Raw genomic sequence first — 22,894 nt, forward strand, 5'->3', positions numbered from 1 at the left:
ATCTCTAAATCCTTGGTCCGGCATCTAGAGAATTTCACCCTACACCTTGGTCCGGCTACGTGTGTATAATTTACTAACCCTTACATGTACCTCATATTAGACATCACATCGATGTTTGGCTTAGTTATTACTTCGCACCAATCGACACTAGCCTATTAGATAGTATCACACTAAATCTATGTTGATAATTCTTTTCTTGTTGATTACCTCCTTGATTCGGCAAGTAGCAACAAGGCGAGTTCTAACGTTGCGCACCATTAAAAAGACTTTTAAACGAAAGACTTATCAATACATGCAAAACACCACTCAAGAATTGCTTATTTATTATTCATACTTTGTTAATCGATCATGGTTCCCACAACCCTAGTTGTGGAATTTAGTTACCTAAAAATTCAACTTGAATTGCAACCCCAAAATCTTCAAAACGAACATAGGAAATTAAGAATTGCTAAAGTTGCAAGTTAATCTCCCAAGTCAAGAACTAGAATAAAAGTAATAAAATCCAACCCCCAAAAACGAGGTTTATATGCCCTATTTATAGAAAACCAGTCCTAAATTAAAAGGGAAACAAAATAAGGAAAGTTTGTTCCGGCACGCGTCTTCATTCCACGAGACTGACTCACGGACCGTTAATGGATCTATGGTCCATGAGTCCCTTCCGTAATCCAAGACTTGGAAAATATTTCAGCTTCCCAAAAACCAGCTTCTCTGAAGCAAACGACGGAACTCCAGTACGGACCATAGATGGATCTACGATCCATAAATCCCTCTCCGTGCTCCATACGTAGAATCTTCAAACATCAGGTACTGGAACCTCACAGTATCATTCTACGGATCAACAGTACGATCCGTAGATCAATCTACGAACCGTCAATGGCCACCGCGGTTCCACACTTGGTCACATTTCCCTGAGTTGATTTCCATGCCTTGCCTGCTAATCTACGGTCACCATCTATGGAGTGTCAATGGACCTACGGTCCATAGATCAACTCTGTAGATGCCTTGTTCTGCATTTCTTTCAACGGTCTCTTTACTTCCGCGTCTAAACATCTTTTCTGCAAAACATGATAAGAACACATAAAAACCAATACAAAAAGGCCCTAGACACGCACAGCTCTTAAGTGAAATGTATTAAAAATACCGTACACTCACGGTATATCACGATACCAAAATTGACATATGCGCACTTTGCCCCTTTATTATAGATCTTTTTTAGAAAAAAAAAAAGTGGGCAAAAGTGAATAATGACATTGCTTTAATAGGCGGCCCAACAAGCCCATATTGTCAAGAGGCCTGGTTCTAAAAGTGTTGTCTATGTTTGCAAATTTTTAATTTCAAACTTATAAAGAATAACATTAGTTAAAATCTAGTAATATCATCTTACTAAAAATAGTTGTTTCATATTAGTTGTCCACCTTACTAAATCAAGAAAAAATTAAATAAAATTTTCCTATATTACCATTACAATTAATTCTTTTTGAAAGTGTTCACATTTGTTTGTAAAATCCCAAAAAAATTTCAAGGGGTAAATTAATAAAATTATCTTCTTATTTATGATTTCTCAATATGCGGGTAAAAAGAAAATTGATCAACTAATATGGACATAAAGAGTAATATTTTGAGACAAATGGAGTAGGTTTTGGTTAAATTAATCTTAAATGTAACATCATTGAGCTTTTTAATTAAGAAGATAAACGAAAGTTAGATAAAGAACCAAAACTTATACCCTAAAAAAGGGGAAATTATACCTCATTCTAAAGTATAGAATTAATCGACAATGATATATAATTTAGTATATATCAAATTTGATGAAGTTTAGAATAATAATATAAATTTAAATAAAAGTTATCCAGTTTTATAAAATTCAAATAAAATTTATTGAAAATTTTCAAAGCATATATAATATTGTAGGAAGTTTCATCAATAACTTGATTCTTTATTTGCGTCTCTTTTCCTCTTTCAGGTGTTTATTTATTTCCATATTAAAGGGCTTCTCAATTTCCCTTCAAAATTAAATTACTCCCTTCTCTAAAATTGAGAAAATAAAAAAAGATTTATGGGTTTGGTATAACAATAAACATATAGATAGACCAATAAAGATTGTAGTAAAATGGTAAATACTCATTCATTATTAATTAGGGCCTATTAATTATACGTCATGGGTTTAAGTCTCATAGGTTAGATAAACTAATATTGTAGTTTTCTTTTATTTTTAGTTGTGTTGAACGGATAAAATTTGTTTATAAAGAGCATAAAAAGATATACAAATACGAGCATCATGACATATACAAATATGACATGGCGCACTTTCAAAAGATTATTATAAAAGTAGTAATATTAGTCGTAATATGAGTTTTGATAATGATTATTAAAGCATTACTGTCAGTGGTAATTGTAATGGGAGATAGTATTAGTGGTAATTGCAATGGGAGTTTGATGAGTCTGAGATTTGGACTCATTTACGGCTTTACTTACAATGATGTAGTGTCCTCAATTGCTTATTTTGTGCCAATAACTGATGTAAAACACTTGATTTCCAGGTATATGGATTGTGAAACAAAGGAAGGACACTAATTTTGCAAAAAGGAACGAAGCGAGCTGAAAGAATGAAGAAAAGCAAGCCTGGTGATCACAAAGTCCACTTGGCGAGTCGTCGAATGGCTTTTTGACCGCCTAAAGTTCCAGTGTGCCCAGCCCTGAAGGAAAGAACAAAGTTGGTAAGAGAAAGGAGCAGTCGGTGAATCGCCGAGTGGTTCCGCAATGCAGTGTTGGATCACCCAAAGTTACAGACCTTGAGTGTGTAGAAGGCCAAGGCAGAAAGGCGATGGAAATGAACAAAAGGCAGGTCACCAAGTTGTTTTTCGGCGAGCCCGACTTACTTCACTGAGTGACTCTTCGCAGCACATTTTTGGCGACTATATATACATTTTTGAACATTTAGTTTAGTATCGAATATCATAATATTTTAGTCCATTATTAAGTTTTGAACTGGGAGACAAGTTTTCTCTAGTTTTCCTTAGCTTTGAAAAATTGAAGTTTTCCACTTTTGAAAAATTAAAAGTGGGTCTTTGAAATTCTTCGAATTGGACCATTGTAAAGACGAAATCAATCTTACCCAGTTGATGGACACTCAATTTGATAACGATTTCAATCTTTTTATAATGTCTAGCTTGAACCCCAATTCTTGGGGTGTGATTATGTGATTATGGGCTAATTTAGTTTATGGGTATTGCTAATTGTTAGTTTAAATGCTATTTAGAAGTGAGTTTAATCAATAATTGGGGTTTAATTTAAGAATTATAGTTGCAAATGTTGTTCTACCCTTGTGTTTTTGGCTTACTTGAGAGAGAGGTTTTAAAACTAAGATTATTGACTGATGGTCTGTGGTATTGGGTTGACATGGGTTCAGCTCGAGAAAGTGAATCCTAAACCCAATCCCACACATTCAGCTCAAGCGAGTGAATGGCTAAGGTGTGGGTTGTTCTTGTTTTGCTTGCTTATTGATGTTCAAGAGAAATCAATTTGAATCGGGATAAATTGTTCGAGAGAAAGTTTATCTCCTTTATAGCCTAGCTTACTCAGTAATATTTAGCTATTTTCTAATAGCTACAATTACACATTTGTCTATATTAGCCTAAAATCGAATCACATCCCAAGAACCTAACTCATTATTATTATCTTGTACTGATTGTCGTTGTTTGTAGTTGATAATTTCAAATCAAAACCCCCATTTGACATTCGTGTCACCCCTTTATTTGAATTATGTCTTTATTCGATAATTTCTATTCCTATGACTGATTTGATCATATTCATACTTCCTAATTGATTCTTAAACACATACCGCTCCCTGTGGGATTCGATCCCAACTCATTTAGTTGGGTTTTATACTGACTAGCGATCATTGACACTTAGAATTGGAAGAAGTGTCCTTGAAACGTTAATCAAAATAGCGCCGCTGCCGGGGAGTGGTGTTGTTTGACATTCTTTTGGAGAAGTTGAATTTTGTTATTTTTAGTCATAGTTAAATCTACTTATTTTTAGTTTTGGATTGTGTGTTGCTATTTAAAACAGAGGAAATGAGTGTCAACGGAAGCAATGGTAGCCAAGTGGGCCACCAAGATGACATCAGCAACCTCAGCGATGTTAATGAGCCGAATGTTAATAACCCTCATATAATAAGTGGAATTGGTGTCATTCGCTTGCCTCAGGCTGAAGGGAACGATGTGTTCCACATTAGAAGTACCATGTTGCAGTTCTTGCAATTTAAAGGGTTGTTTGGTGGGTTGGCTCATGAGGATCCCCACAAGCATATAATAAACTTTGTTGATGTTTGCAGGCCATTCTCCTTCAAGAACATATCCCAAGACTCGGTCCGGTTGAGGTTGTTCCCATTTTCTTTAATGAGAGAAGCATGTAAGTGGTTGGTTGAATTGCCAAGAGACTCCATCACTTCGTGGGTAAAGCTTGTCACCGCATTTCAAGTGCAATTTTTCCCTCCTTCAAAGATGATGACACTTCGAGACAACATCCACAACTTCAAGCATTTGGAGGGTGAGCCAATTCATGAGACTTGGATAAGATTTAAGAAGTTGGGGCTGCAATGCCCAACTCATGGTTTGCCCGACAACGTTTTGCTGCAATATATTTACCGAAGCATTGATTCGGTGAACAAGGGCATAGCTAACCAACTTTCTCCGGGAGGTTTGATGCAACAACCTTACATTATAGCAGCTCAGCTTTTGGATGGTATGACCAAAATTAACCGGGAATAGTACACCCGTGAAGAACAGGTCTCCCCTTTCACTTTCAAATTGACAAAGGATCAGCTTGAGAAAGACCAAGAGAGGGACCAAAACATGGCAAAGATGATGACTCAACTTGACATTTTGGCCAAAAATGTCATGGAAGTTGGTGCTATGAGTGTCAATGTTGTGGGTGTGGGGTGTGTAAAGCCCGATGAGGCCAAGTTTGAAGCATTGTACAATGAGAACGTGAACTTCCTAGCCAACCAAGGAGGAGGTTATCGAGAAAACTACCCAAGGTAGGGTGGTAACCAAGGTTGGAATAGGGACGAGGGCTGGAGAGATCGTGATAGAGAGTGGAGGGATCATAACCCCACTTGGAAGGAAAGAGACGGGGAGAAGGATATGTATGTTCCTCCCCACGAGCGTCAAAAGCCCAAAGATTCTGAGGGTGGCCGTTCTGAGGATATGCTCTCTCATATTCTCAAAAAGGTTAAGGGGTCCGATAAAATCTTGAAAGAGATGAAGGAAGATGTATCGACCCTTAACTTGACGGTCACTTCTCATTTCGTCTCTATCAAGCAGTTGGAGACCCAAATGGGTCAAATTTCTTCTCATTTAAACCCGAGACATCAAAGGGGGTTGCCTAGTGATACTATAGCAAACCCCAAGAATGAAGTTTGAGTGAGCACTTGCGCCATGCCACGATGTTAACTCAGGCACTACTTGGGAGGCAACCCACGTTTTCATTGCTTTATTTTTGTTCTTGGAATAATCGTGATGTTGTGCAGGTTGAAAGTGTGGAACGTGTTTGAAAAGTGAAGGTTGATGAGCAAAATGTCCAGTCGGCGAGCCTGACTTGGACCATCGTTGGGCTCAAGAAATCAGAAGATGGAGTCTATAAAATTCAGCGGGCCCATGGACGAGTCGGCGCGCCTGACTTTGTCCGCCGTTTGGACCCCCACATTTATTGGAGGTCTTGTAAAACTCGGCGAGGTAAGTAACCACTCGGCGTGTCGCCGAGTGGTTCGGTGAGGTCAACTAATATTGCCAAAAGGGCGCAAACTGAAAGGTTTTAAAAGGCCAAAGGTTTAAAATTTCAAACTCTTTCACATTCCCTCACTTTTTAACTTCACAAAATCACACCCGCACTCTATATTTCCTATATTCTTGCATTTTCTTGCTTTTTGGTCGTTGATCGTGTGTTTGGAGTTGGAAATATTTGTCGCCTAGCATTTCAATTCTTATCTTTGGCATAAAAGGTTGGTTTTTCGAACCCCAAAACTCATAATTAGCGGTTATACTCATTTGCAATTGTTTTGCTCTTAATGATGTGTGATGGGCCTCTCTGAATTCATATAAGTGTGCTTGTTTGCTTGTTTTAATTCTAATATCATGCCTTAAATGCCAAATTGTTAATTTCTCAAGTTTCTTGCTTTAAAAATTAATTGAAATCTTGTGGTTGTGCTTAATTATTGATGGGTCGAGTCGGGTGAAGTCTGAGTAACCCAAATTTGTGCTAAATGACGTGCTTTGCCCAATGATGGAGCGGTTGACGTCATTCTTAAGGGCTAAAGTCGTCAAATGGACAATTTTGGCCAAACCAGGAGAAGTCTGAGTACCCCGATGGCATGGGGTCCTATGGGGTTGAGTCTAAATGAATAACTGAATGCTTTGATTTTAATTTTATTTTTGGGGTTTGTTTTGGAAGTTGGGGTAGAAAGTAGGCACGTTGGGTAGTTTGGCGAGCTGGGTCGAGCTCACCGAACCACTCGACGGTTCACCGAATCCCCTCGATCGCCTTTAATTTCATGCTAATGTTAAGTTTGGGTGCTGTAATTTTCGGCAAGAAGTTTGAGTTCACCGAGTGCACTTGGCGACTTGCCGAATGTCTTTTTTGTTCGCCCTTTCTGCGTCCCCCATCCCTAAAATACACTGTAACTTTCAGCAGGATTGTCTATACTCACCGAATGATGTCAGTGATTCGCCAAATTATGTCGGTGATTCCCTGAAAGGCCTTTTCCATCGCCGACAGGCCATTTTTCTGGAAAGTTTTTAAGCCAATCCTTTTGGCGAGCCCGATCTGGCTCGCCAAAGTGATTCGGTGACTCACCGATCGGTTCGGCGAGTCTTTCTACAACCTATTTTCCTGCATTTTTCTTGAATTGTTTCTAACTCTTTTTGATACATTTTGCAGATATGGCTAGACCAAAGGTAGAAGGCCGCGACATGCAGCCCCGCAAGAGGGCCAAGGGAATCACAATTAATGAGGATGCAGCTGCATCGATGGCAAGGGCAACAGAACTTCCTACCACGGGTGGGAAAGGCAAAGGGAACAGCAAAGCACCTGCTCCTGCGTCACCGGAGGTCAGCTCCGAGTGTGATGAAATTTATGCCACCCACTCACCACCTCTGAGAGTGAGGGTGAGCACCAGAATCCTCAGGCTACCACTTCTGAGCCTGGGGATGATGAGCTACTGATAGCCCAGAGAGCAGAGCTGCGATCCAAAAGGATGAATGATCCGTCTAGGATTAGGACTCCCTAGACCACTGCTCCTTCTCCTGTTCTAGACCAGGTTGTGGTTCCAGCACCACCTTCACAGGGTCCTCCTCACCAGTCAATAGATAGACTGAAAACTGAGGGATTGAGGACCATCATCGAGGAGAAGAGGCTATCTATTGATGGATTAATAGAAAGATACCCAGAGTTTATGAGATGTCTGAGATCCCACAAGTTCCAGATATTCACTAGACCTCGTGGCCCTTACGTTCCAAATTGGGTCTGGGAATTCTACATTGCATACGGAGCCCTAGTGCCACAAGGGAAGAAGCAAGCCGCCAAATTCATGCCTGTTGATTATGTGGTTGTCAGGGGCAGGAAGGTGAAGTGTAATAGTGATCCTATCAGTGCAGTTCTGGAGTGAAAATGATATTGAGGATGATTGCCAATACATGATCAGAACGAAAACGATGGAGAACATGTTGGCCCCTCTATTATCAGACGGTACTCCTAGGTAGATCAAGGCTGGAGCACCCATTGAAAAGGACAAAATGTAGCAATAAAGTACTTATTTGGCTTCATCAGCAATACTATCGTTCCATCCCAGAATGAGTCGATTATCTTCCACGCCAAAGCAGCCAGCCTTGGTTGCATCATTGATGGGACAAGGCTGAAGTTGGGTATGATCATTGCACGGGATATGGTCATGAGGGCCAAGCAGTGCCAAACCTCTCTTTCTTCTCTGGTATTGATAACTAAGTTGTACAGATGGGCTCGAGTGCCTCGACATAAGAAGAAGGATGTGGAAGTGATTCCTACATCTTCTACCGATATCTGGCATATTGAGGCGGAGTACTTGAAGGATGAGGCAGAGAAGAAGAAGGCAGCCTCGGTGGACACCTCCCCGATTGTTTATACTGATACACTACCTGCAGAGGCAGTATTGCCTACTCCAGCCCCTGGGCCTTCAGGTATGTCTAGTGTTGTTCCTTTTGTGACTCCCAGTTCCTTTACATCTCCCCTGCCTCTTAGGTCTACTGTTTCCTCTTCCCAACCTCCACTCACCCACCTACGATATTACGGATGGGGCAGCTAGCCCACTTTGCTGATAGGAGTGCCTCCAGGCTTGAGGCCACCATCCCCGAGATAACTTAGAGGGCCCTCACTACTGCTGTGACACCTCTGAGTGTGTCTATTGATGCCCTTGCGGCAAGGATAGCAGTATGTGAGCAAGGCCAAGGGACCACTGAAGAGGTGACGGCTCTAAAGGCCGCTATTGTTGAGCTGAGAAAGGACGTGGACCAGTTGAAGTCCACATATATGTCCATGATTTTTGGGACGGTGGAGATCCCCGACATGCCAGCTGATACAGATATGCCTCCGGCTACCACCAGAGTTGAGGTTTGAATTAAGAAGATGTTTGTTGTTGACTCCGAGGCTAAGACTGATGAGGAACAGCTTGATGTCGATGATGAGGCTACTTATGAAGTCCTTACAGTAGTTGAAGAGGTGATGGTAGATTCAGTTGTGCATATCTCAGTGGTAGACACACCCATGGCTGACACTAGTGGAGCTAGGAGTGCTGATGCTACATCGGGCACTGATGCCCTAACAGATGCAGCGACTGTGTAGACAGGACCCCTATTTACCTCCCTCTCTATATTTTTTTATTGACTTTTTAGTTTTTGGTTGCATTTTAGGACAACTGCTTTTTGTTGTGGTGGGGTGAGGTATTTCCATACCTACCTCTTGTGATTATATTTCTTGTATATATATTGGGTTTTTGTGCTGTAAATTGTGTTTTGACACTGTTTTGTGGATATTTGAGCTTGTGGCTAAGTATTTTGAATGCAAATGGTTTTTGATGATTTTTTACCCTTTTGAAAAATTTTGCCACCTCTTGTTGTGCTTAATTATGGTTGTTCTCATGCAAATTTGAGTATCGGTTATGATCAATACCGATGACTTGAATAGTGCTCTTAATCGAACAAAAATGAATGTGCGGCTACAATGAGGCCAAATGAAGTTGCATAGACAATATGTGAACTTTTTGCATCTCGTTGTGACTAGTCGGTTATCGAATTAGTCTCTTGTGATGAACATTGCACACTAGTGAAAGTGTGGAGTCTTGTTTGATATAGGTTCAAATGCCTTGTGTGATGAACTTACCGTGAACCTTGTGTGATGACACCTAGAATTTTCCATGTTGGTCCGGTTGACTAAGTGATACAAGCTCTTGAAATGATCTTAGGCAACAATTTTGAAGAGTGAAACAATTTGTTATTATACCTCTTTTGTGGCCTACCTTGTGAGTGTGTGAACTGTGCTTGAACACTTTTTCAGCCTTACCCTTTTCTTGGAAGAAACTTGATGAAATTATAACCCTTTTTTACCCATTCATCCATAATCCTCATGAAGTGTGGTTTGTGTGAATAGCCAACTTAGGCCAAAAGCCTAAGTTGGGGGTGTGGTGAAAAGAGAAGGTAAATCAAGAAGTGCAAAGAAGTCTCCCTTGATCCATGGTTTTGAGAAAGATGGAACCCCTTTATACAAAAAATAAAAGAGAAAAAGAAAAGAAGATTGAAAAATAAAAAGATCGAAAAAGTTGAGAAATAAAGCTGTGAAAGTTGCAAAAGAAATGGGATATCCAGTATTCCATGAGAAGTGAATAATGAGGTAAATTTTGAGCACGAGTGGAAATGACGAAAAAAATAAAAAGAAAGAGATATGCATACCACATTTCATGAGAATAGCAGCCACTGAGCCTAAATTACCACATCTTTACACTCAGCCCCGTTACAAGCCTTGAAAAGACCTTTTTTATCTTGAGTGAGCTGAAACGAATGTTGGCTAGAAAATAAGAGCAAACCTATGGGTGAAGTCATGCATGTGTTCATCTCTGTGAGTGTGAGAGTGTGCATTCATGATTGAGTCTTTTGCAGCACTGTTTCAGACATCCTTTTTGAACTACTGAACTTGAGTTTTACTTGAGGACAAGAAAAAGTTTAAATTGGGGGTGTTGATGAGTATGAGATTTGGACTCATTTAGGGCTTTATTTACAATGATATAGTGTCCTCAAATGCTTATTTTGTGCCAATAACTAATGTAAAACCCTTGATTTCCAAGTATATGGAATGAGGAACAAATCAAGGACACTAATTTTGCAAAAAGGAACGAAGCGAGCAGAAAGAATGAAGAAAAGCAAGTCTGGTGATCGCCAAGTCCACTTGGCGAGTAACGGAATGGCTGCTTGACCACCTAAAGTTCCAGTGTGCCAAGCCCTAAAGGAAAAAACCAAGTTGGCGAGAGAAAGGAGCAGTCGGCGGATCGTCGAGTGGTTCCGCGATGCAGTGTTGGATCGCCCAAAGTTACAGACCTTAAGGGTGCTGAAGGCCAAGGCAGAAAGGCGATGGAAATGACCAAAGGGTGGGTCGCCAAGTGGTTCGGCGAGCCCGACTTACTTCGCCAAGTGACTCTTCGCAGCACATTTTTGGCGACTATAAATACATTTTTGAACATTTAATTTAGTATCGAATATCATAATATTTTAGTCCATTATTAAGTTTTGAACTGGGAGACAAGTTTTCTGTAGTTTTTCTTAGCTTTGAAGAATTGAAGTTCTTCACTTTTGAGAAATTGAAAGTGGGTCTTTGAGATTCTTCGAATTGGACCATTGTAAAGACGAAATCAATCTTACCCAGTTGATGGAAACTCAATTTGGTAANTTTTCTGTAGTTTTTCTTAGCTTTGAATAATTGAAGTTCTTCACTTTTGAGAAATTGAAAGTGGGTATTTGAGATTCTTCGAATTGGACCATTGTAAAGACGAAATCAATCTTACCCAGTTGATGGAAACTCAATTTGGTAACGATATTTATCTTTTTATAATGTCTAGCTAAAACCCCAATTGTTGGGGTGTGATTATGTGATTATGGGCTAATTTAGTTTATGGGTATTACTAATTGTTAGTTTAAATGCTATTTAGAAGTGAGTTTAATTAATAATTGTGGTTTAATTTAAGAATTGTAGTTGCAAATGCAGTTCTACCCTTGTGTTTTTGGCTTGCTCGAGAGAGAGGTTTTAAAACTAAGATTATTGACTGATGGTCTGTGGGTATTGGGTTGACATGGGTTCATCGAGAGAGAGTGAATCCTAAACCCAATCCCACACATTCAGCTCGAGAGAGTGAATGGTCTAAGGTGTGGGATGTTGTTGTTTTGCTTGCTTATTGATGTTCGAGAGAAATCAACTTTATTCGAGATAAATTGTTCGAGAGAAAGTTTATCTTCTCTATAGCCTAGCTTACTCACTAATATTTAGCTATTTTCTAATAGCTGCAATTACCCATTTGTCTATATTAGCCTATAATCGAATCACATCCCAAGAGCTTGTCTCATTATTGTTATCTTGTATTGATTGCCATTTTTTGTAGTTGATAATTTCAAACCAAAACCCCCATTTTGACATTCGTGTCACCCCTTGATTTGAATTATGTTTTTAATCGATAATTTCTATTCATATGACTGATTTGATCATATTTATACTTCCTAATTGATTCTCAAACACAGACCGCTCCCTGTGGGATTCAACCCCAACTCATTTAGTTGAGTTTTATACTGACTAGCGATCGTTGACTCTTAGAATTGGAAGAAGTGTCCTTGAAATGTTAATTAGAGTTCAGACCCTGATTACGAGCCAAGTTGAGAATCGATTACAAAATTTCTAAAATCAGGCGTCGCGTGAGTAATGTGCAGACGCCTAGCAAGATTCTCTAAACATCGTTGTAAATCATCGTTGAGGGGACTAAAAATAACGGAAAACACACATCCATTGCATAAGTTGCCTGAATAATATTTTGTGCAGGCCAACACGTCGTCATTGGAAGATGTAGTTTATCGAAAAATAAGAATAAGAACAAGAAGAAGTATTGAATTGTGGAAGCGTATGAATATATATATATATATATATATATATATATATAATAGCAGTAACCAACGAGCAATTATAACTAACTTTGTTACTATCCTAACAACTTTCACACTAACACTAATAGAAAATTTTTTTAGACTTTCTTATTTGGAAGCTTTCGTGGAGTTCATAGTATCTTTGTCGTTGGTTGTAGAATAGCTAGTCCAAGCTCGTCGCAACACCTTTTCATCTCTTCTATTTCGATACGATATTTATAAGATTAGAAAGTCTTTGTTACTGTTTGGTCACTGTTTTCTTTGATTGAGTTTTTGTGTCTTCATATGCTATAGGAGCCTTTATCTAGTTTTAACATTGATTATCATTGTATGATTAGTTTTGTTATTCCTTCGTTTATATGTTCAATTTCGCTCGTTTTATTATGTTTCATCTTGAATACATATGTGTATGCCGTGAACATGTTTTTTAGCTTACCCTAGCTTGTTCTAGTTCTTGTTTTTCCTTTCAAAGTTGTCGCATGTTCATATTCTTCATACCTTTAAGTCTTCTGAAGTTGAGCCTTGTCGAAAGTGTAGAGTTCTTATAGTCGTATACATGTGTGAAATCTGCTCTTATCTTAGTTATTTGCTATAATTGTTGAGAAAAGTTCTTTAAATGGTGTATTTATTATTCTGAAGTGATATCTTGATCACTGTTTCTTTATAAGTTATGTGAGATGTATCTTTGTTACTAAATGCTTATGCTTTTTGTGTGCAGTTTATATGTCCAGTGAATAGTTTTCTCATGATAAGCTTATTAGCTTAAATGTGCAAAAGATCCATTTGTTTGGGCTTGTCCATTAATGAGAATTTGGAAATCTCAATCGATATTGTAATCATCCTTTAATTTCCATTTTCACTTTGGTATACTTATTTATAATTTTTGGCTTGTTGTAGTGTCATGTGAATATAATTTCATTTTGACTTAAGCTAAACAATGTGTTCTTAGCATATCCTTTCATGTGTCTTTTAATTTAGTCGTTATATACTTCCGTCTACTATTCTTGAACGCTATATGATGCTATGAGCTTTCAAGTTTTAATATTTAGTTTGGTCAAGTTAGCTTGTTTAGCTCCTGGTTGGATTGAAAATATTTTGGTATAACTATGGTAAGTCTCAATGTTAAAAATCAGTAGCATCATCTTGGTGTATACATGTGCAGTGACCTCATTTTGCTTAAATATCTTTTGTTCTCAATGTCCTTTCCTTTGGTTCTCTTTAGACTTTTCAATTTCATGGTGTTGCTTTTTCTTTCTGGTTTGTAAAATTATTTTTTAAAGTATCTAATTTACTTGATTTTTCTTTTTATGTATAATCCCAAAACTTCACGTAACATATATGTCATTATATAATTTAATGAGAAACATATATTTATTTATTACTATTATTTTATCATCAGTTAAAATCATTTAAAGCAAGTTATATAAATTATTATTTTAACTACCTCATGTTAAATTACTGCAATATATATTATATTAACTTTTGTTAATATTTTTAAATTCTCATTATTTGAGGTAAAACATTCATTCATCAGGTATATAAATTACTTAAGAAAAAAAAATTGTTACTATACTAGATTGTTCTCCTAATTTAATGAATATAAAGTCATAACTTTTTTTCATCCTTTTATCACTTTGTAAATAATGAGATGATTCATTCTAATTTTCATCAAGTAGGTCATTATTTTTGTTTGTTAAATACCTTTAAACACAAATTTATAAGTGTGTTCAAAATTAATCTATAGATGGATCAGTAGACTTTATTGCTTCATATATTTTATGAAAATTGTTAATATATTGAGACTCATAAATTTAATCTATTCTGTTGAATAATTTTCAAATAAAATAAAAAAATAATATCATAAAATTAATTATTTAATTCGAATATATATGTTTGACATGATGTTATAATAATCACTGGAGCATGTGATATTTTATTATTATTTTTTATCTTGTTTATTTGAAAATGTCATAATAATTATTTTTTAAAACTAATTAAATTTCTATTATAAATATATATAATATTGTAATATTGGGCCCGTAAACGAGCCTTTCATTATATAGGAAAAACTACAAAATATGGCAAACGTCAATATATATTTAAGAGAAATAGCTATATTTTGTTTTTTTTTTCATGTTATATGGATATAACTTCACAATAAATAGCAAAGTTACTTATAGACAAATTATCAATTTTTTTATTGTATTTAATATAAATAAATATTAAATAGGAAAGTTATTATTACATGCCTAATTAATTATGTTAGGCATGTTTTACTTGATATTTTTCCATGTTTATCATCATCAATATTTTCTCTTTCATCAATATCATTGTATCACATACTTTCTGTTTTTCTTCCCCCAAATTCCTTTCAATTGAAGATCTTTTTGCATCATTCTAGGAGCATCTTTTGTGATTCATCAAGTATCTTTTAATTACATTTTTATCTCAATCTTATGAATATTATATTTCTATACATTTATATTTCCATCTATTTTCATAGAATTTCGATTGAAGAATTTGTTTTTCAATTACAGTGGCTGAAATTTGTACTCCAAAGAGAATTACGAGAGGTATAAATTGATTTGTCAAATTATTGGATGAGCTACCTTCTTTTGATTTGTGTCTTACTCAACGACAAGTCAAAATTTCAGACTCTATTGCTGCAATGTAGAATGAAAGAAGAACAAGAAGGTTAATGACCATATACTTTTGAATTTACTTAAAGAATTCGAACATGCAAAATCAATGAAGATGAAAGCAGGTTCAAACCTTGTGAAAACTACTCTGGAAAAAAGAAGAGAAATTAAAATCTTGATTCAAGTGGCAATGGAAAAAGAGTAATCTAGCAGGAACATGAGGCAAATGAGATTAAGATTTGTTTGCTTTATTTTTTTTTGTTTAATGTCATATATTTATACGTATATATTTTGATATTTGTATTGTATGACATTGTCATTATGAATTGTCCTCTTGTATTGAAATAGTTAAACAAATTGAATGTGCATGTATATAGTTGTAGAAAAATGAGTACAAGAAGAACATGAGCAAAAAGAGATTGAGGGTTATGTAATTGTCATTTTCAAAATATAGTAGAATATCCATATACACAGATACTTGTAATATAATATTGACAAAAGTTGAAGTGGTGATTTGTGAATATAAGTGTGTGTGTCTATATATATATATATATATATATATATATATACTTGTAAGCAAAGTAGTACACAAGGAACATGGGCGAAATGAGATTGAGGTTTTGTGTGATTATCAATTTTGTATATAGTAGAATATTTGTACACATAGATACTTGTATTTTTATATAAACACAAGTTGAAATGTTGATTTGTGAATACAATTATATCGGATACATAAGTACTCTATCCAATTAAAAAGATTGATTAGGGAATACAAGTATAGTTGGATACATTAATACTGTATTTTTATAATAAAATACTTGAGTTAACACCAAATATCAAGTATTACAGGAAAGTTGACCAAAAAGACATTGACATTTGTTGATTTTTTTAATTTTTTATATAGTCGATTACTTATACAGTTTGATACCCACACATTGTATTAATTTTCATTTTTCTTGCTTTTGGATTGTCGAATGTATCCATCTATTGTTTAACTACAATGTATTCATATGTATACTATAGTAGTGTATTCATTTTTTATTTAACAATAGTGTATCCATTTTTATAAATTGTCGTGATCTTATGTTAAATTTCTATATTTTACATTGTTTGATATATTAATACATTGAGTTTTAATAAATACTTGTACCTTGGATATATTAAAACTATAAGTTTTATATGCTAATTGTACAAAATATATTTTTCATTTGTAGGAAATTAGATTATATGTGTTAGATCGTCCGATTGAAGTCCACATATGTAGATATACGTAACTCATAACATAGTTCATTATTTGAAGGAGAAGTTTCCGCATGTGAAGTTTAATAAATTTAAGAATATATGTTTTTGGTGTGTAGACTCGTATGCATGGGTGTCGTGTTCAAAATCAAATCTTTAGGTGCTTAATGATTTGCAAGTTGGAGGATAATTCATCAGATATTTTGTTCATTCATATAAATCGGACCATATTTCAATTCAGTATTCGAGAGTTTGCCATCATATCTTAAAAAAATAATATGAATACAACATCGATGAAGTTCACCTATTTAAAAATCAAAATACTTAACATCCGTTCACAAATATAATAATTAGTTGACATACAATAACTTGAGTGAAGAAAACAAAGTTTATGAATACTTTTAGGATGCCTCAATAAGAAATACGAAGACAGCAAGAAAATTGAGTATGATGTATAACAATTTTCGTTAAATTGATTAGAATATGATCGGATATGTCTTCAAATATATATAAGTAATTATTAGTTGTTAATTTAATAATGGGAAGTTGCTCCTTTTATGGACGTAATATAAGGACATAGTGTTATGTTTACAAATTCCTTATTTAGTTCATTGTAATTAAAGTTGTATCAATGTATAAATAGAAAAATAAAAAACATATACAAAAATAAACCAACAAAAGACATAAATTGTAGTCATTTTTTGTAAATAACATACTTATAGCTAATGAACTTCAATAACCGAGAAAATGGCCAAAAGTCCCCCTAATCTATAGTCGAATTCCCAACTACACACTCATACTTTATGGGGTCCTATTACCTCCCAGAATTTTATAAAACTAAAATTATTACCTCCCTAAATGTTTACCTGGCAAAGTGAGTGTATTTCACTCTCTTTGAGAGAGTGAGCAGCCAAAACAATATTAAAATTTTATTTTAAATATCTCTTTCCAATAAATATATTTATTTTAAATTATTTTTCGTTCTTATTTGTTTTCTTTCTTCACCATAGCAATATAAATCACATATCTTCATCTTTCACCATCTCTAAGTCATTGTTGTCGCCACCATCTCCACCAAGTTTATCATTATTGATTCACAAATAAAATTTCAAACTCATGTAAAACTCTTGCAAAATCAATCAACCTAAATCAATTGTAGATAAATTTACATATTTGTATCACCCCAAAATACTTTAGATCTGATTTGAGAAAAATGAACCTGGGTTTACTTTATATTAAAAATAAAAATAAAAAATTAATATAATATATTAATTTACTTGAAGAATTCTTTGGGTACAAAGTGCACAATCTCTTAAAGATAATCATCAATGTGTACAAAAGTGCACATTTTACATATGAACACATTGTGACTCCAACCATTTGACAATACCGTGCTTAATCTCTCCATGGAGTTCAAGGATGCTTGAACATTCCTCCCAGATTCGTTGACCTATTTATGTTCATATATTCACCTCATTTGGGAGACAACACTAGACACTGTAGAATGGGGCACACCATTTTTCTTCTTTCTTGCCTTTTAAGAACTAGCATCTTGGGGGATCTGGGTTTACTTCAAATTTAATTTTTTTTACTAATAGATCTTTTAATTATCAATCTCAAACCTCAGTCAATCAACTACATCTCAGAAATTGTCGCTATCAATTTCGTTAATTCATCAATCGTCGGTGAATCGGGTTTTTCCTCTTCGAAATTATCGATGATGATGTGAAATATATCGTAGGCTCCTCCTCCTCATCTTCCTCGAGAGCTTCAGTGACCTCCATTAATGGCAATATTCTACCATGTTCGTCCTCTCTCCCCTATTCCTTCACTTTTTTTAATTTGTTATTTAGATTTTCAAAGCAATGTCCAAATAACTAGGAACGAGTTCTGCGATCATCATTCACCTATCTTCCTCAAAGACTCAGTTCATTATTCACCTATCTTCTTCAAAGACCCAATTTTGATGAACTTATGGTGTTCTAGTAATGATGAAAATGGTGAAAGTGCTTTGGTGATGTAAGCGATGGATGAAAATATAAAAGAAAAGGGTAAAGAAATATAAAAAGAGAAAAAACATAATATTTTAATGACTTTTCCACGTGTCAAATGCGTGAAATTCACATGCCAACATAGATCTGGTTATGGATTTTTAAGGGTATAATTATTTCATTTTTAAACATTTCAGGGGGTGATAGGACTCCCGTGAAGTTTAAGTGTGTAGTTCGAAATCTGGATTTACGTTGAGGGGGCATTTGGACATTTAAATGGCCAAAACTCCCCCTAATATATTGCCGAATTCCCAACTACACACTCATACTGTACGGGGGTCCTATTACCTCCCAGAATTTTATAAAACTGAAATTATTACCTCCATAAATGCTTAACTGGCAAATTGAGTGCATTTCACTCTCTTTGAGAGAGTGAGCAGCCAAAACAACATTAAAATTTTATTTTAAATATCTCTTTTCAATAAATATATTTATTTTAAATTATTTTTTGTTCTTATTTGTTTTCTTTCTTCTCCATAGCAATATAAATCAAATCTCTTCATCTTTCACCATCTTTAGATCTGATTTGAGAAAAATCAACTAGGTTTACTTTATATTAAAAATAAAAATAAAAAATTAATATAATATGTTAATTTACTTGATGAATTCTTTGGGTACAAAGTGCACAATCTCTTACAGATAATTTTCAATGTGTACAAAAGTGCACATTTTACATATGAACACATTGTGACTCCAACCATTTGACAACAACGTGCTTAATCTCTCCATGGAGTTCAAGGATTCTTGAACATTCCTCCCAGATTTGTTGACCTATTTATGTCCATATATTAACCTAATATGGGAGGCAACACTAGACACTGTAGAATGGGGCACACCATTTTTCTTCTTTCTTTCCTTTTAAGAACTAGCATCTTAGGAGATCTGGGTTTACTTCAAATTTAATTTTTTTTACTAATAGATACTTTAATTATCAATCTCAAACCTCAGTCAATCAACTACATCTCAGAAATTATTGTTATCAATCTCGTTAATTCATCAATCGTCGATGAATCGGGTTTTTCCTCTTCAAAATTATCGATGATGATGTGAAATATATCGTAGGCTCTTCCTCCTCATCTTCCTCGAGAGCTTTGGTAACCTCCATTAATGGCAATATTCTGCCCTGTTCGTCCTCTCTCCCCTATTCCTTCACTCTTTTTTAATTTGTTAGTTAGATTTTCAAAGCAATGTCCAAATAAATCGGAACGAGTTCTGCGATCATCATTCACCTATCTTCCTTAAAGACCTAGTTCATTATTCACCTATCTTCTTCAAAGACCCAGTTTTAATGAACTTATGGTGTTCTAGTAATGATGAAAATGGTGAAAGTGCTTTGGTGACGTAAGCGATGGATGAAAATATAAAAGAAAAGGGTAAAGAAATATAAAAAGAGAAAAAACATAATATTTTTAATGACTTTTCCACGTGTCAAATGCATGAAATTCACATGCCACCAAAGATCTGGTTATGGATTTTTAAGGGTATAATTATTTCATTTTTAAACAGTTCAGGGGGTGATAGGACTCCCGTGAAGTTTAAGTGTGTAGTTCGAAATCTGGATATACGTTGAGGGGGCATTTGGCCATATAAATGGCCAAAACTCCCCCTAATATATTGCCGAATTCTCAACTACACACTCATACTTTACGGGGGTCCTATTACCTCCCAGAATTTAATAAAACTGAAATTGTTACCTCCATAAATGCTTACCTGGCAAAGTGAGTGTGTTTCACTCTCTTTGAGAGAGTGAGCAGCCAAAACAATATTAAAATTTTGTTTTAAATATCTCTTTTCATTAAATATATTTATTTTAAATTATTTTTTGTTTTTATTTGTTTTCTTTCTTCTCCATAGAAATAAATCAAATATCTTCATCTTTCACCATCTCTAAGCCATTGTTGTCACCACCATCTCCACCGAGTTTATCATTATTAATTCACAAATAAATTTTCAAACTCATGTAAAACTCTTTCAAAATCAAACAACCTAAATCAATTTTAGATAAATTTACATATTCCTGTCACCCCAAAATACTTTAGATCTGATTTGAGAAAAATGAACCTGGGTTTACTTTATATTAAAAATAAAAATAAAAAATTAATATAATATATTAATTTACTTGATGAATTCTTTGGTTACAAAGTGCACAATCTCTTACAGATAATTTTCAATGTGTTACAAAAGTACATATTTTACATATGAAGACATTACGACTATAACCATTTGACAACACCGTGCTTAATCTCTCTATGAGGTTCAAGTATTCTTGAACATTCCACCCAGATTAGTTGACCTATTTATGTTCGTATATTCACCTCATTTGGGAGGCAACACTAGACACTGTAGAATGGGGCACACCATTTTTCTTCTTTCTTTCCTTTTAAGAACTAGCATCTTGGGAGATCTGGGTTTACTTCAAATTCAATTTTTTTTACTAATAGATCCTTTAATTATCAATCTCAAACCTCAGTCAATCAACTACAACTCAGAAATTGTCGCTATCAATCTCGTTAATTCATCAATCGTCGGTGAATCGGGTTTTTCCTCTTTGAAATTACCGATGATGATGTGAAATATATCGTAGGCTCATCCTCCTTATCTTCCTCGAGAGCTTCGGTGACCTCCATTAATTGCAATATTTTGTCATGTTCGTCCTCTCTCCCCTATTCCTTCACTTTTTTTTAATTTGTTATTTAGATTTTCAAAGCAATGTCCAAATAACTCGGAACGAGTTCTGCGATCATCATTCAACTATCTTCCTCAAAGACTCAGTTCATTATTCACCTATCTTCTTCAAAGACCCAGTTTTGATGAACTTATGGTGTTCTAGTAATGATGAAAATGGTGAAAGTGCTTTGGTGATGTAAGCGATGGGTGAAAATATAAAAGAAAAGGGTAAAGAAATATAAAAGGAGAAAAAAATAATTTTTTTAATGACTTTTCCACGTGTCAAATGCGTGAAATTCACATGCCACCATAGATCTGGTTATGGATTTTTAAGGGTATAATTATTTCATTTTTAAACAGTTTAGGGGGTGATAGGACTCCCGTGAAGTTTAAGTGTGTAGTTGGAAATCTGGATATACGTTGAGGGGGCATTTTGGCCATTTAAATGGCCAAAACTCCCCCTAATATATAGCCAAATTCCCAACTACACACTCATACTTTACAGGGGTCCTATTACCTCCCAGAATTTTATAAAATTGAAATTATTACCTCCATAAATGCTTACCTGGCAAAGTGAGTGTATTTCACTCTCTTTGAGAGAGTGAGCAGCCAAAATAATATTAAAATTTTGTTTTAAATATCACTTTTCAATAAATATATTTATTTCAAATTATTTTTTGTTTTTATTTGTTTTCTTTCTTCTCCATAGCAATATAAATCAAATCTCTTCATCTTTCACCATCTCTAAGCCATTGTTGTCACAACCATCTCCACCGAGTTTATCATTATTAATTCACAGATAAATTTTCAAATTCATGTAAAACTCTTGCAAAATCAATCAACCTAAATCAATTGTAGATAAATTTACATATTCGTATCACCCCAAAATAATTTAGATCTGATTTGAGAAAAATCAACCTGGGTTTACCTTATATTAAAAATAAAAATAAAAAATTAATATAATATATTAATTTACTTGATGAATTCTTTGGGTACAAAGTGCACAATCTCTTACAGATAATTTTTAATGTGTACAAAATTGCACATTTTACATATGAACACATTGTGACTCCAACCATTTGACAACACCGTGCTTAATCTCTCCATGGAGTTCAAGGATTCTTGAACATTCCTCCCAGATTCGTTGACCTATTTATGTTCATATATTAACCTAATATGGGAGGCAACACTAGACACTGTAGAATGGGGCACACCATTTTTCTTCTTTCTTTACTTTTAAGAACTAGCATCTTGGGAGATCTGGGTTTACTTCAAATTTAATATTTTTTACTAATAGATCCTTTAATTATCAATCTCAAACCTCAGTCAATCAACTACATCTCAGAAATTGTCGCTATCAATCTCGTTAATTCATCAATCGTCGGTGAATCGGGTTTTTCCTCTTCGAAATTATCGATGATGATGTGAAATATATCGTAGGCTCTTCCTCTTAATCTTCCTTGAGAGCTTCGGTGACCTCCATTAATGGCAATATTCTGCCCTGTTCGTCCTCTCTCCCCTATTCCTTCACTCTTTTTTAATTTGTTAGTTAGATTTTCAAAGCAATGTCCAAATAACTCGGAACGAGTTCTGCGATCATCATTCACCTATCTTCCTCAAAGACCTAGTTCATTATTCACCTATCTTCTTCAAAGACCCAGTTTTGATGAACTTATGGTGTTCTAGTAATGATGAAAATGGTGAAAGTGCTTTGGTGATGTAAGCGATGGATGAAAATATAAAAGAAAACGGTAAAGAAATATAAAAAGAGAAAAAACATAATATTTTTAAAGACTTTTCCACGTGTCAAATGCGTGAAATTCACATGCCACCATATATTTGGTTATGGCTTATTAAGGGTATAATTATTTCATTTTTAAACAGTTCAAGGGGGTGATAGGACTCCCTTGCAGTTTAAGTGTGTAGTTGGAAATCCTGATATACATTGAGGGGGCATTTGGCCATTTTCTCTCAATAACCCTATAAATATAGTCATTTTTGTATGTTGCTCTATATTATATTGGGACCCATATCACGGGCCTAAAATGATCTAGTATATATATATATATATATTGTACATACCTTCACTTGA

General features: G+C 34.9%; 1 long non-coding RNA gene across 1 annotated transcript; it reads right to left on the reverse strand.

Moving 5' to 3' along the window:
- Positions 1 to 18,738: 18,738 nt before the first annotated feature.
- On the reverse strand, positions 18,739 to 22,302 carry LOC125846980 (uncharacterized). Its single transcript, XR_007444429.1, has 3 exons — positions 22,124 to 22,302; positions 20,429 to 20,600; positions 18,739 to 18,906 (listed from the first exon to the last, which is right to left on the reverse strand). It is a non-coding gene; the product is annotated as an uncharacterized LOC125846980 (long non-coding RNA).
- Positions 22,303 to 22,894: the final 592 nt, after the last annotated feature.

This window comes from Solanum stenotomum, chromosome 12, assembly GCF_019186545.1.
Source record: "Solanum stenotomum isolate F172 chromosome 12, ASM1918654v1, whole genome shotgun sequence".
Classification (NCBI taxonomy): domain Eukaryota; kingdom Viridiplantae; phylum Streptophyta; class Magnoliopsida; order Solanales; family Solanaceae; genus Solanum; species Solanum stenotomum.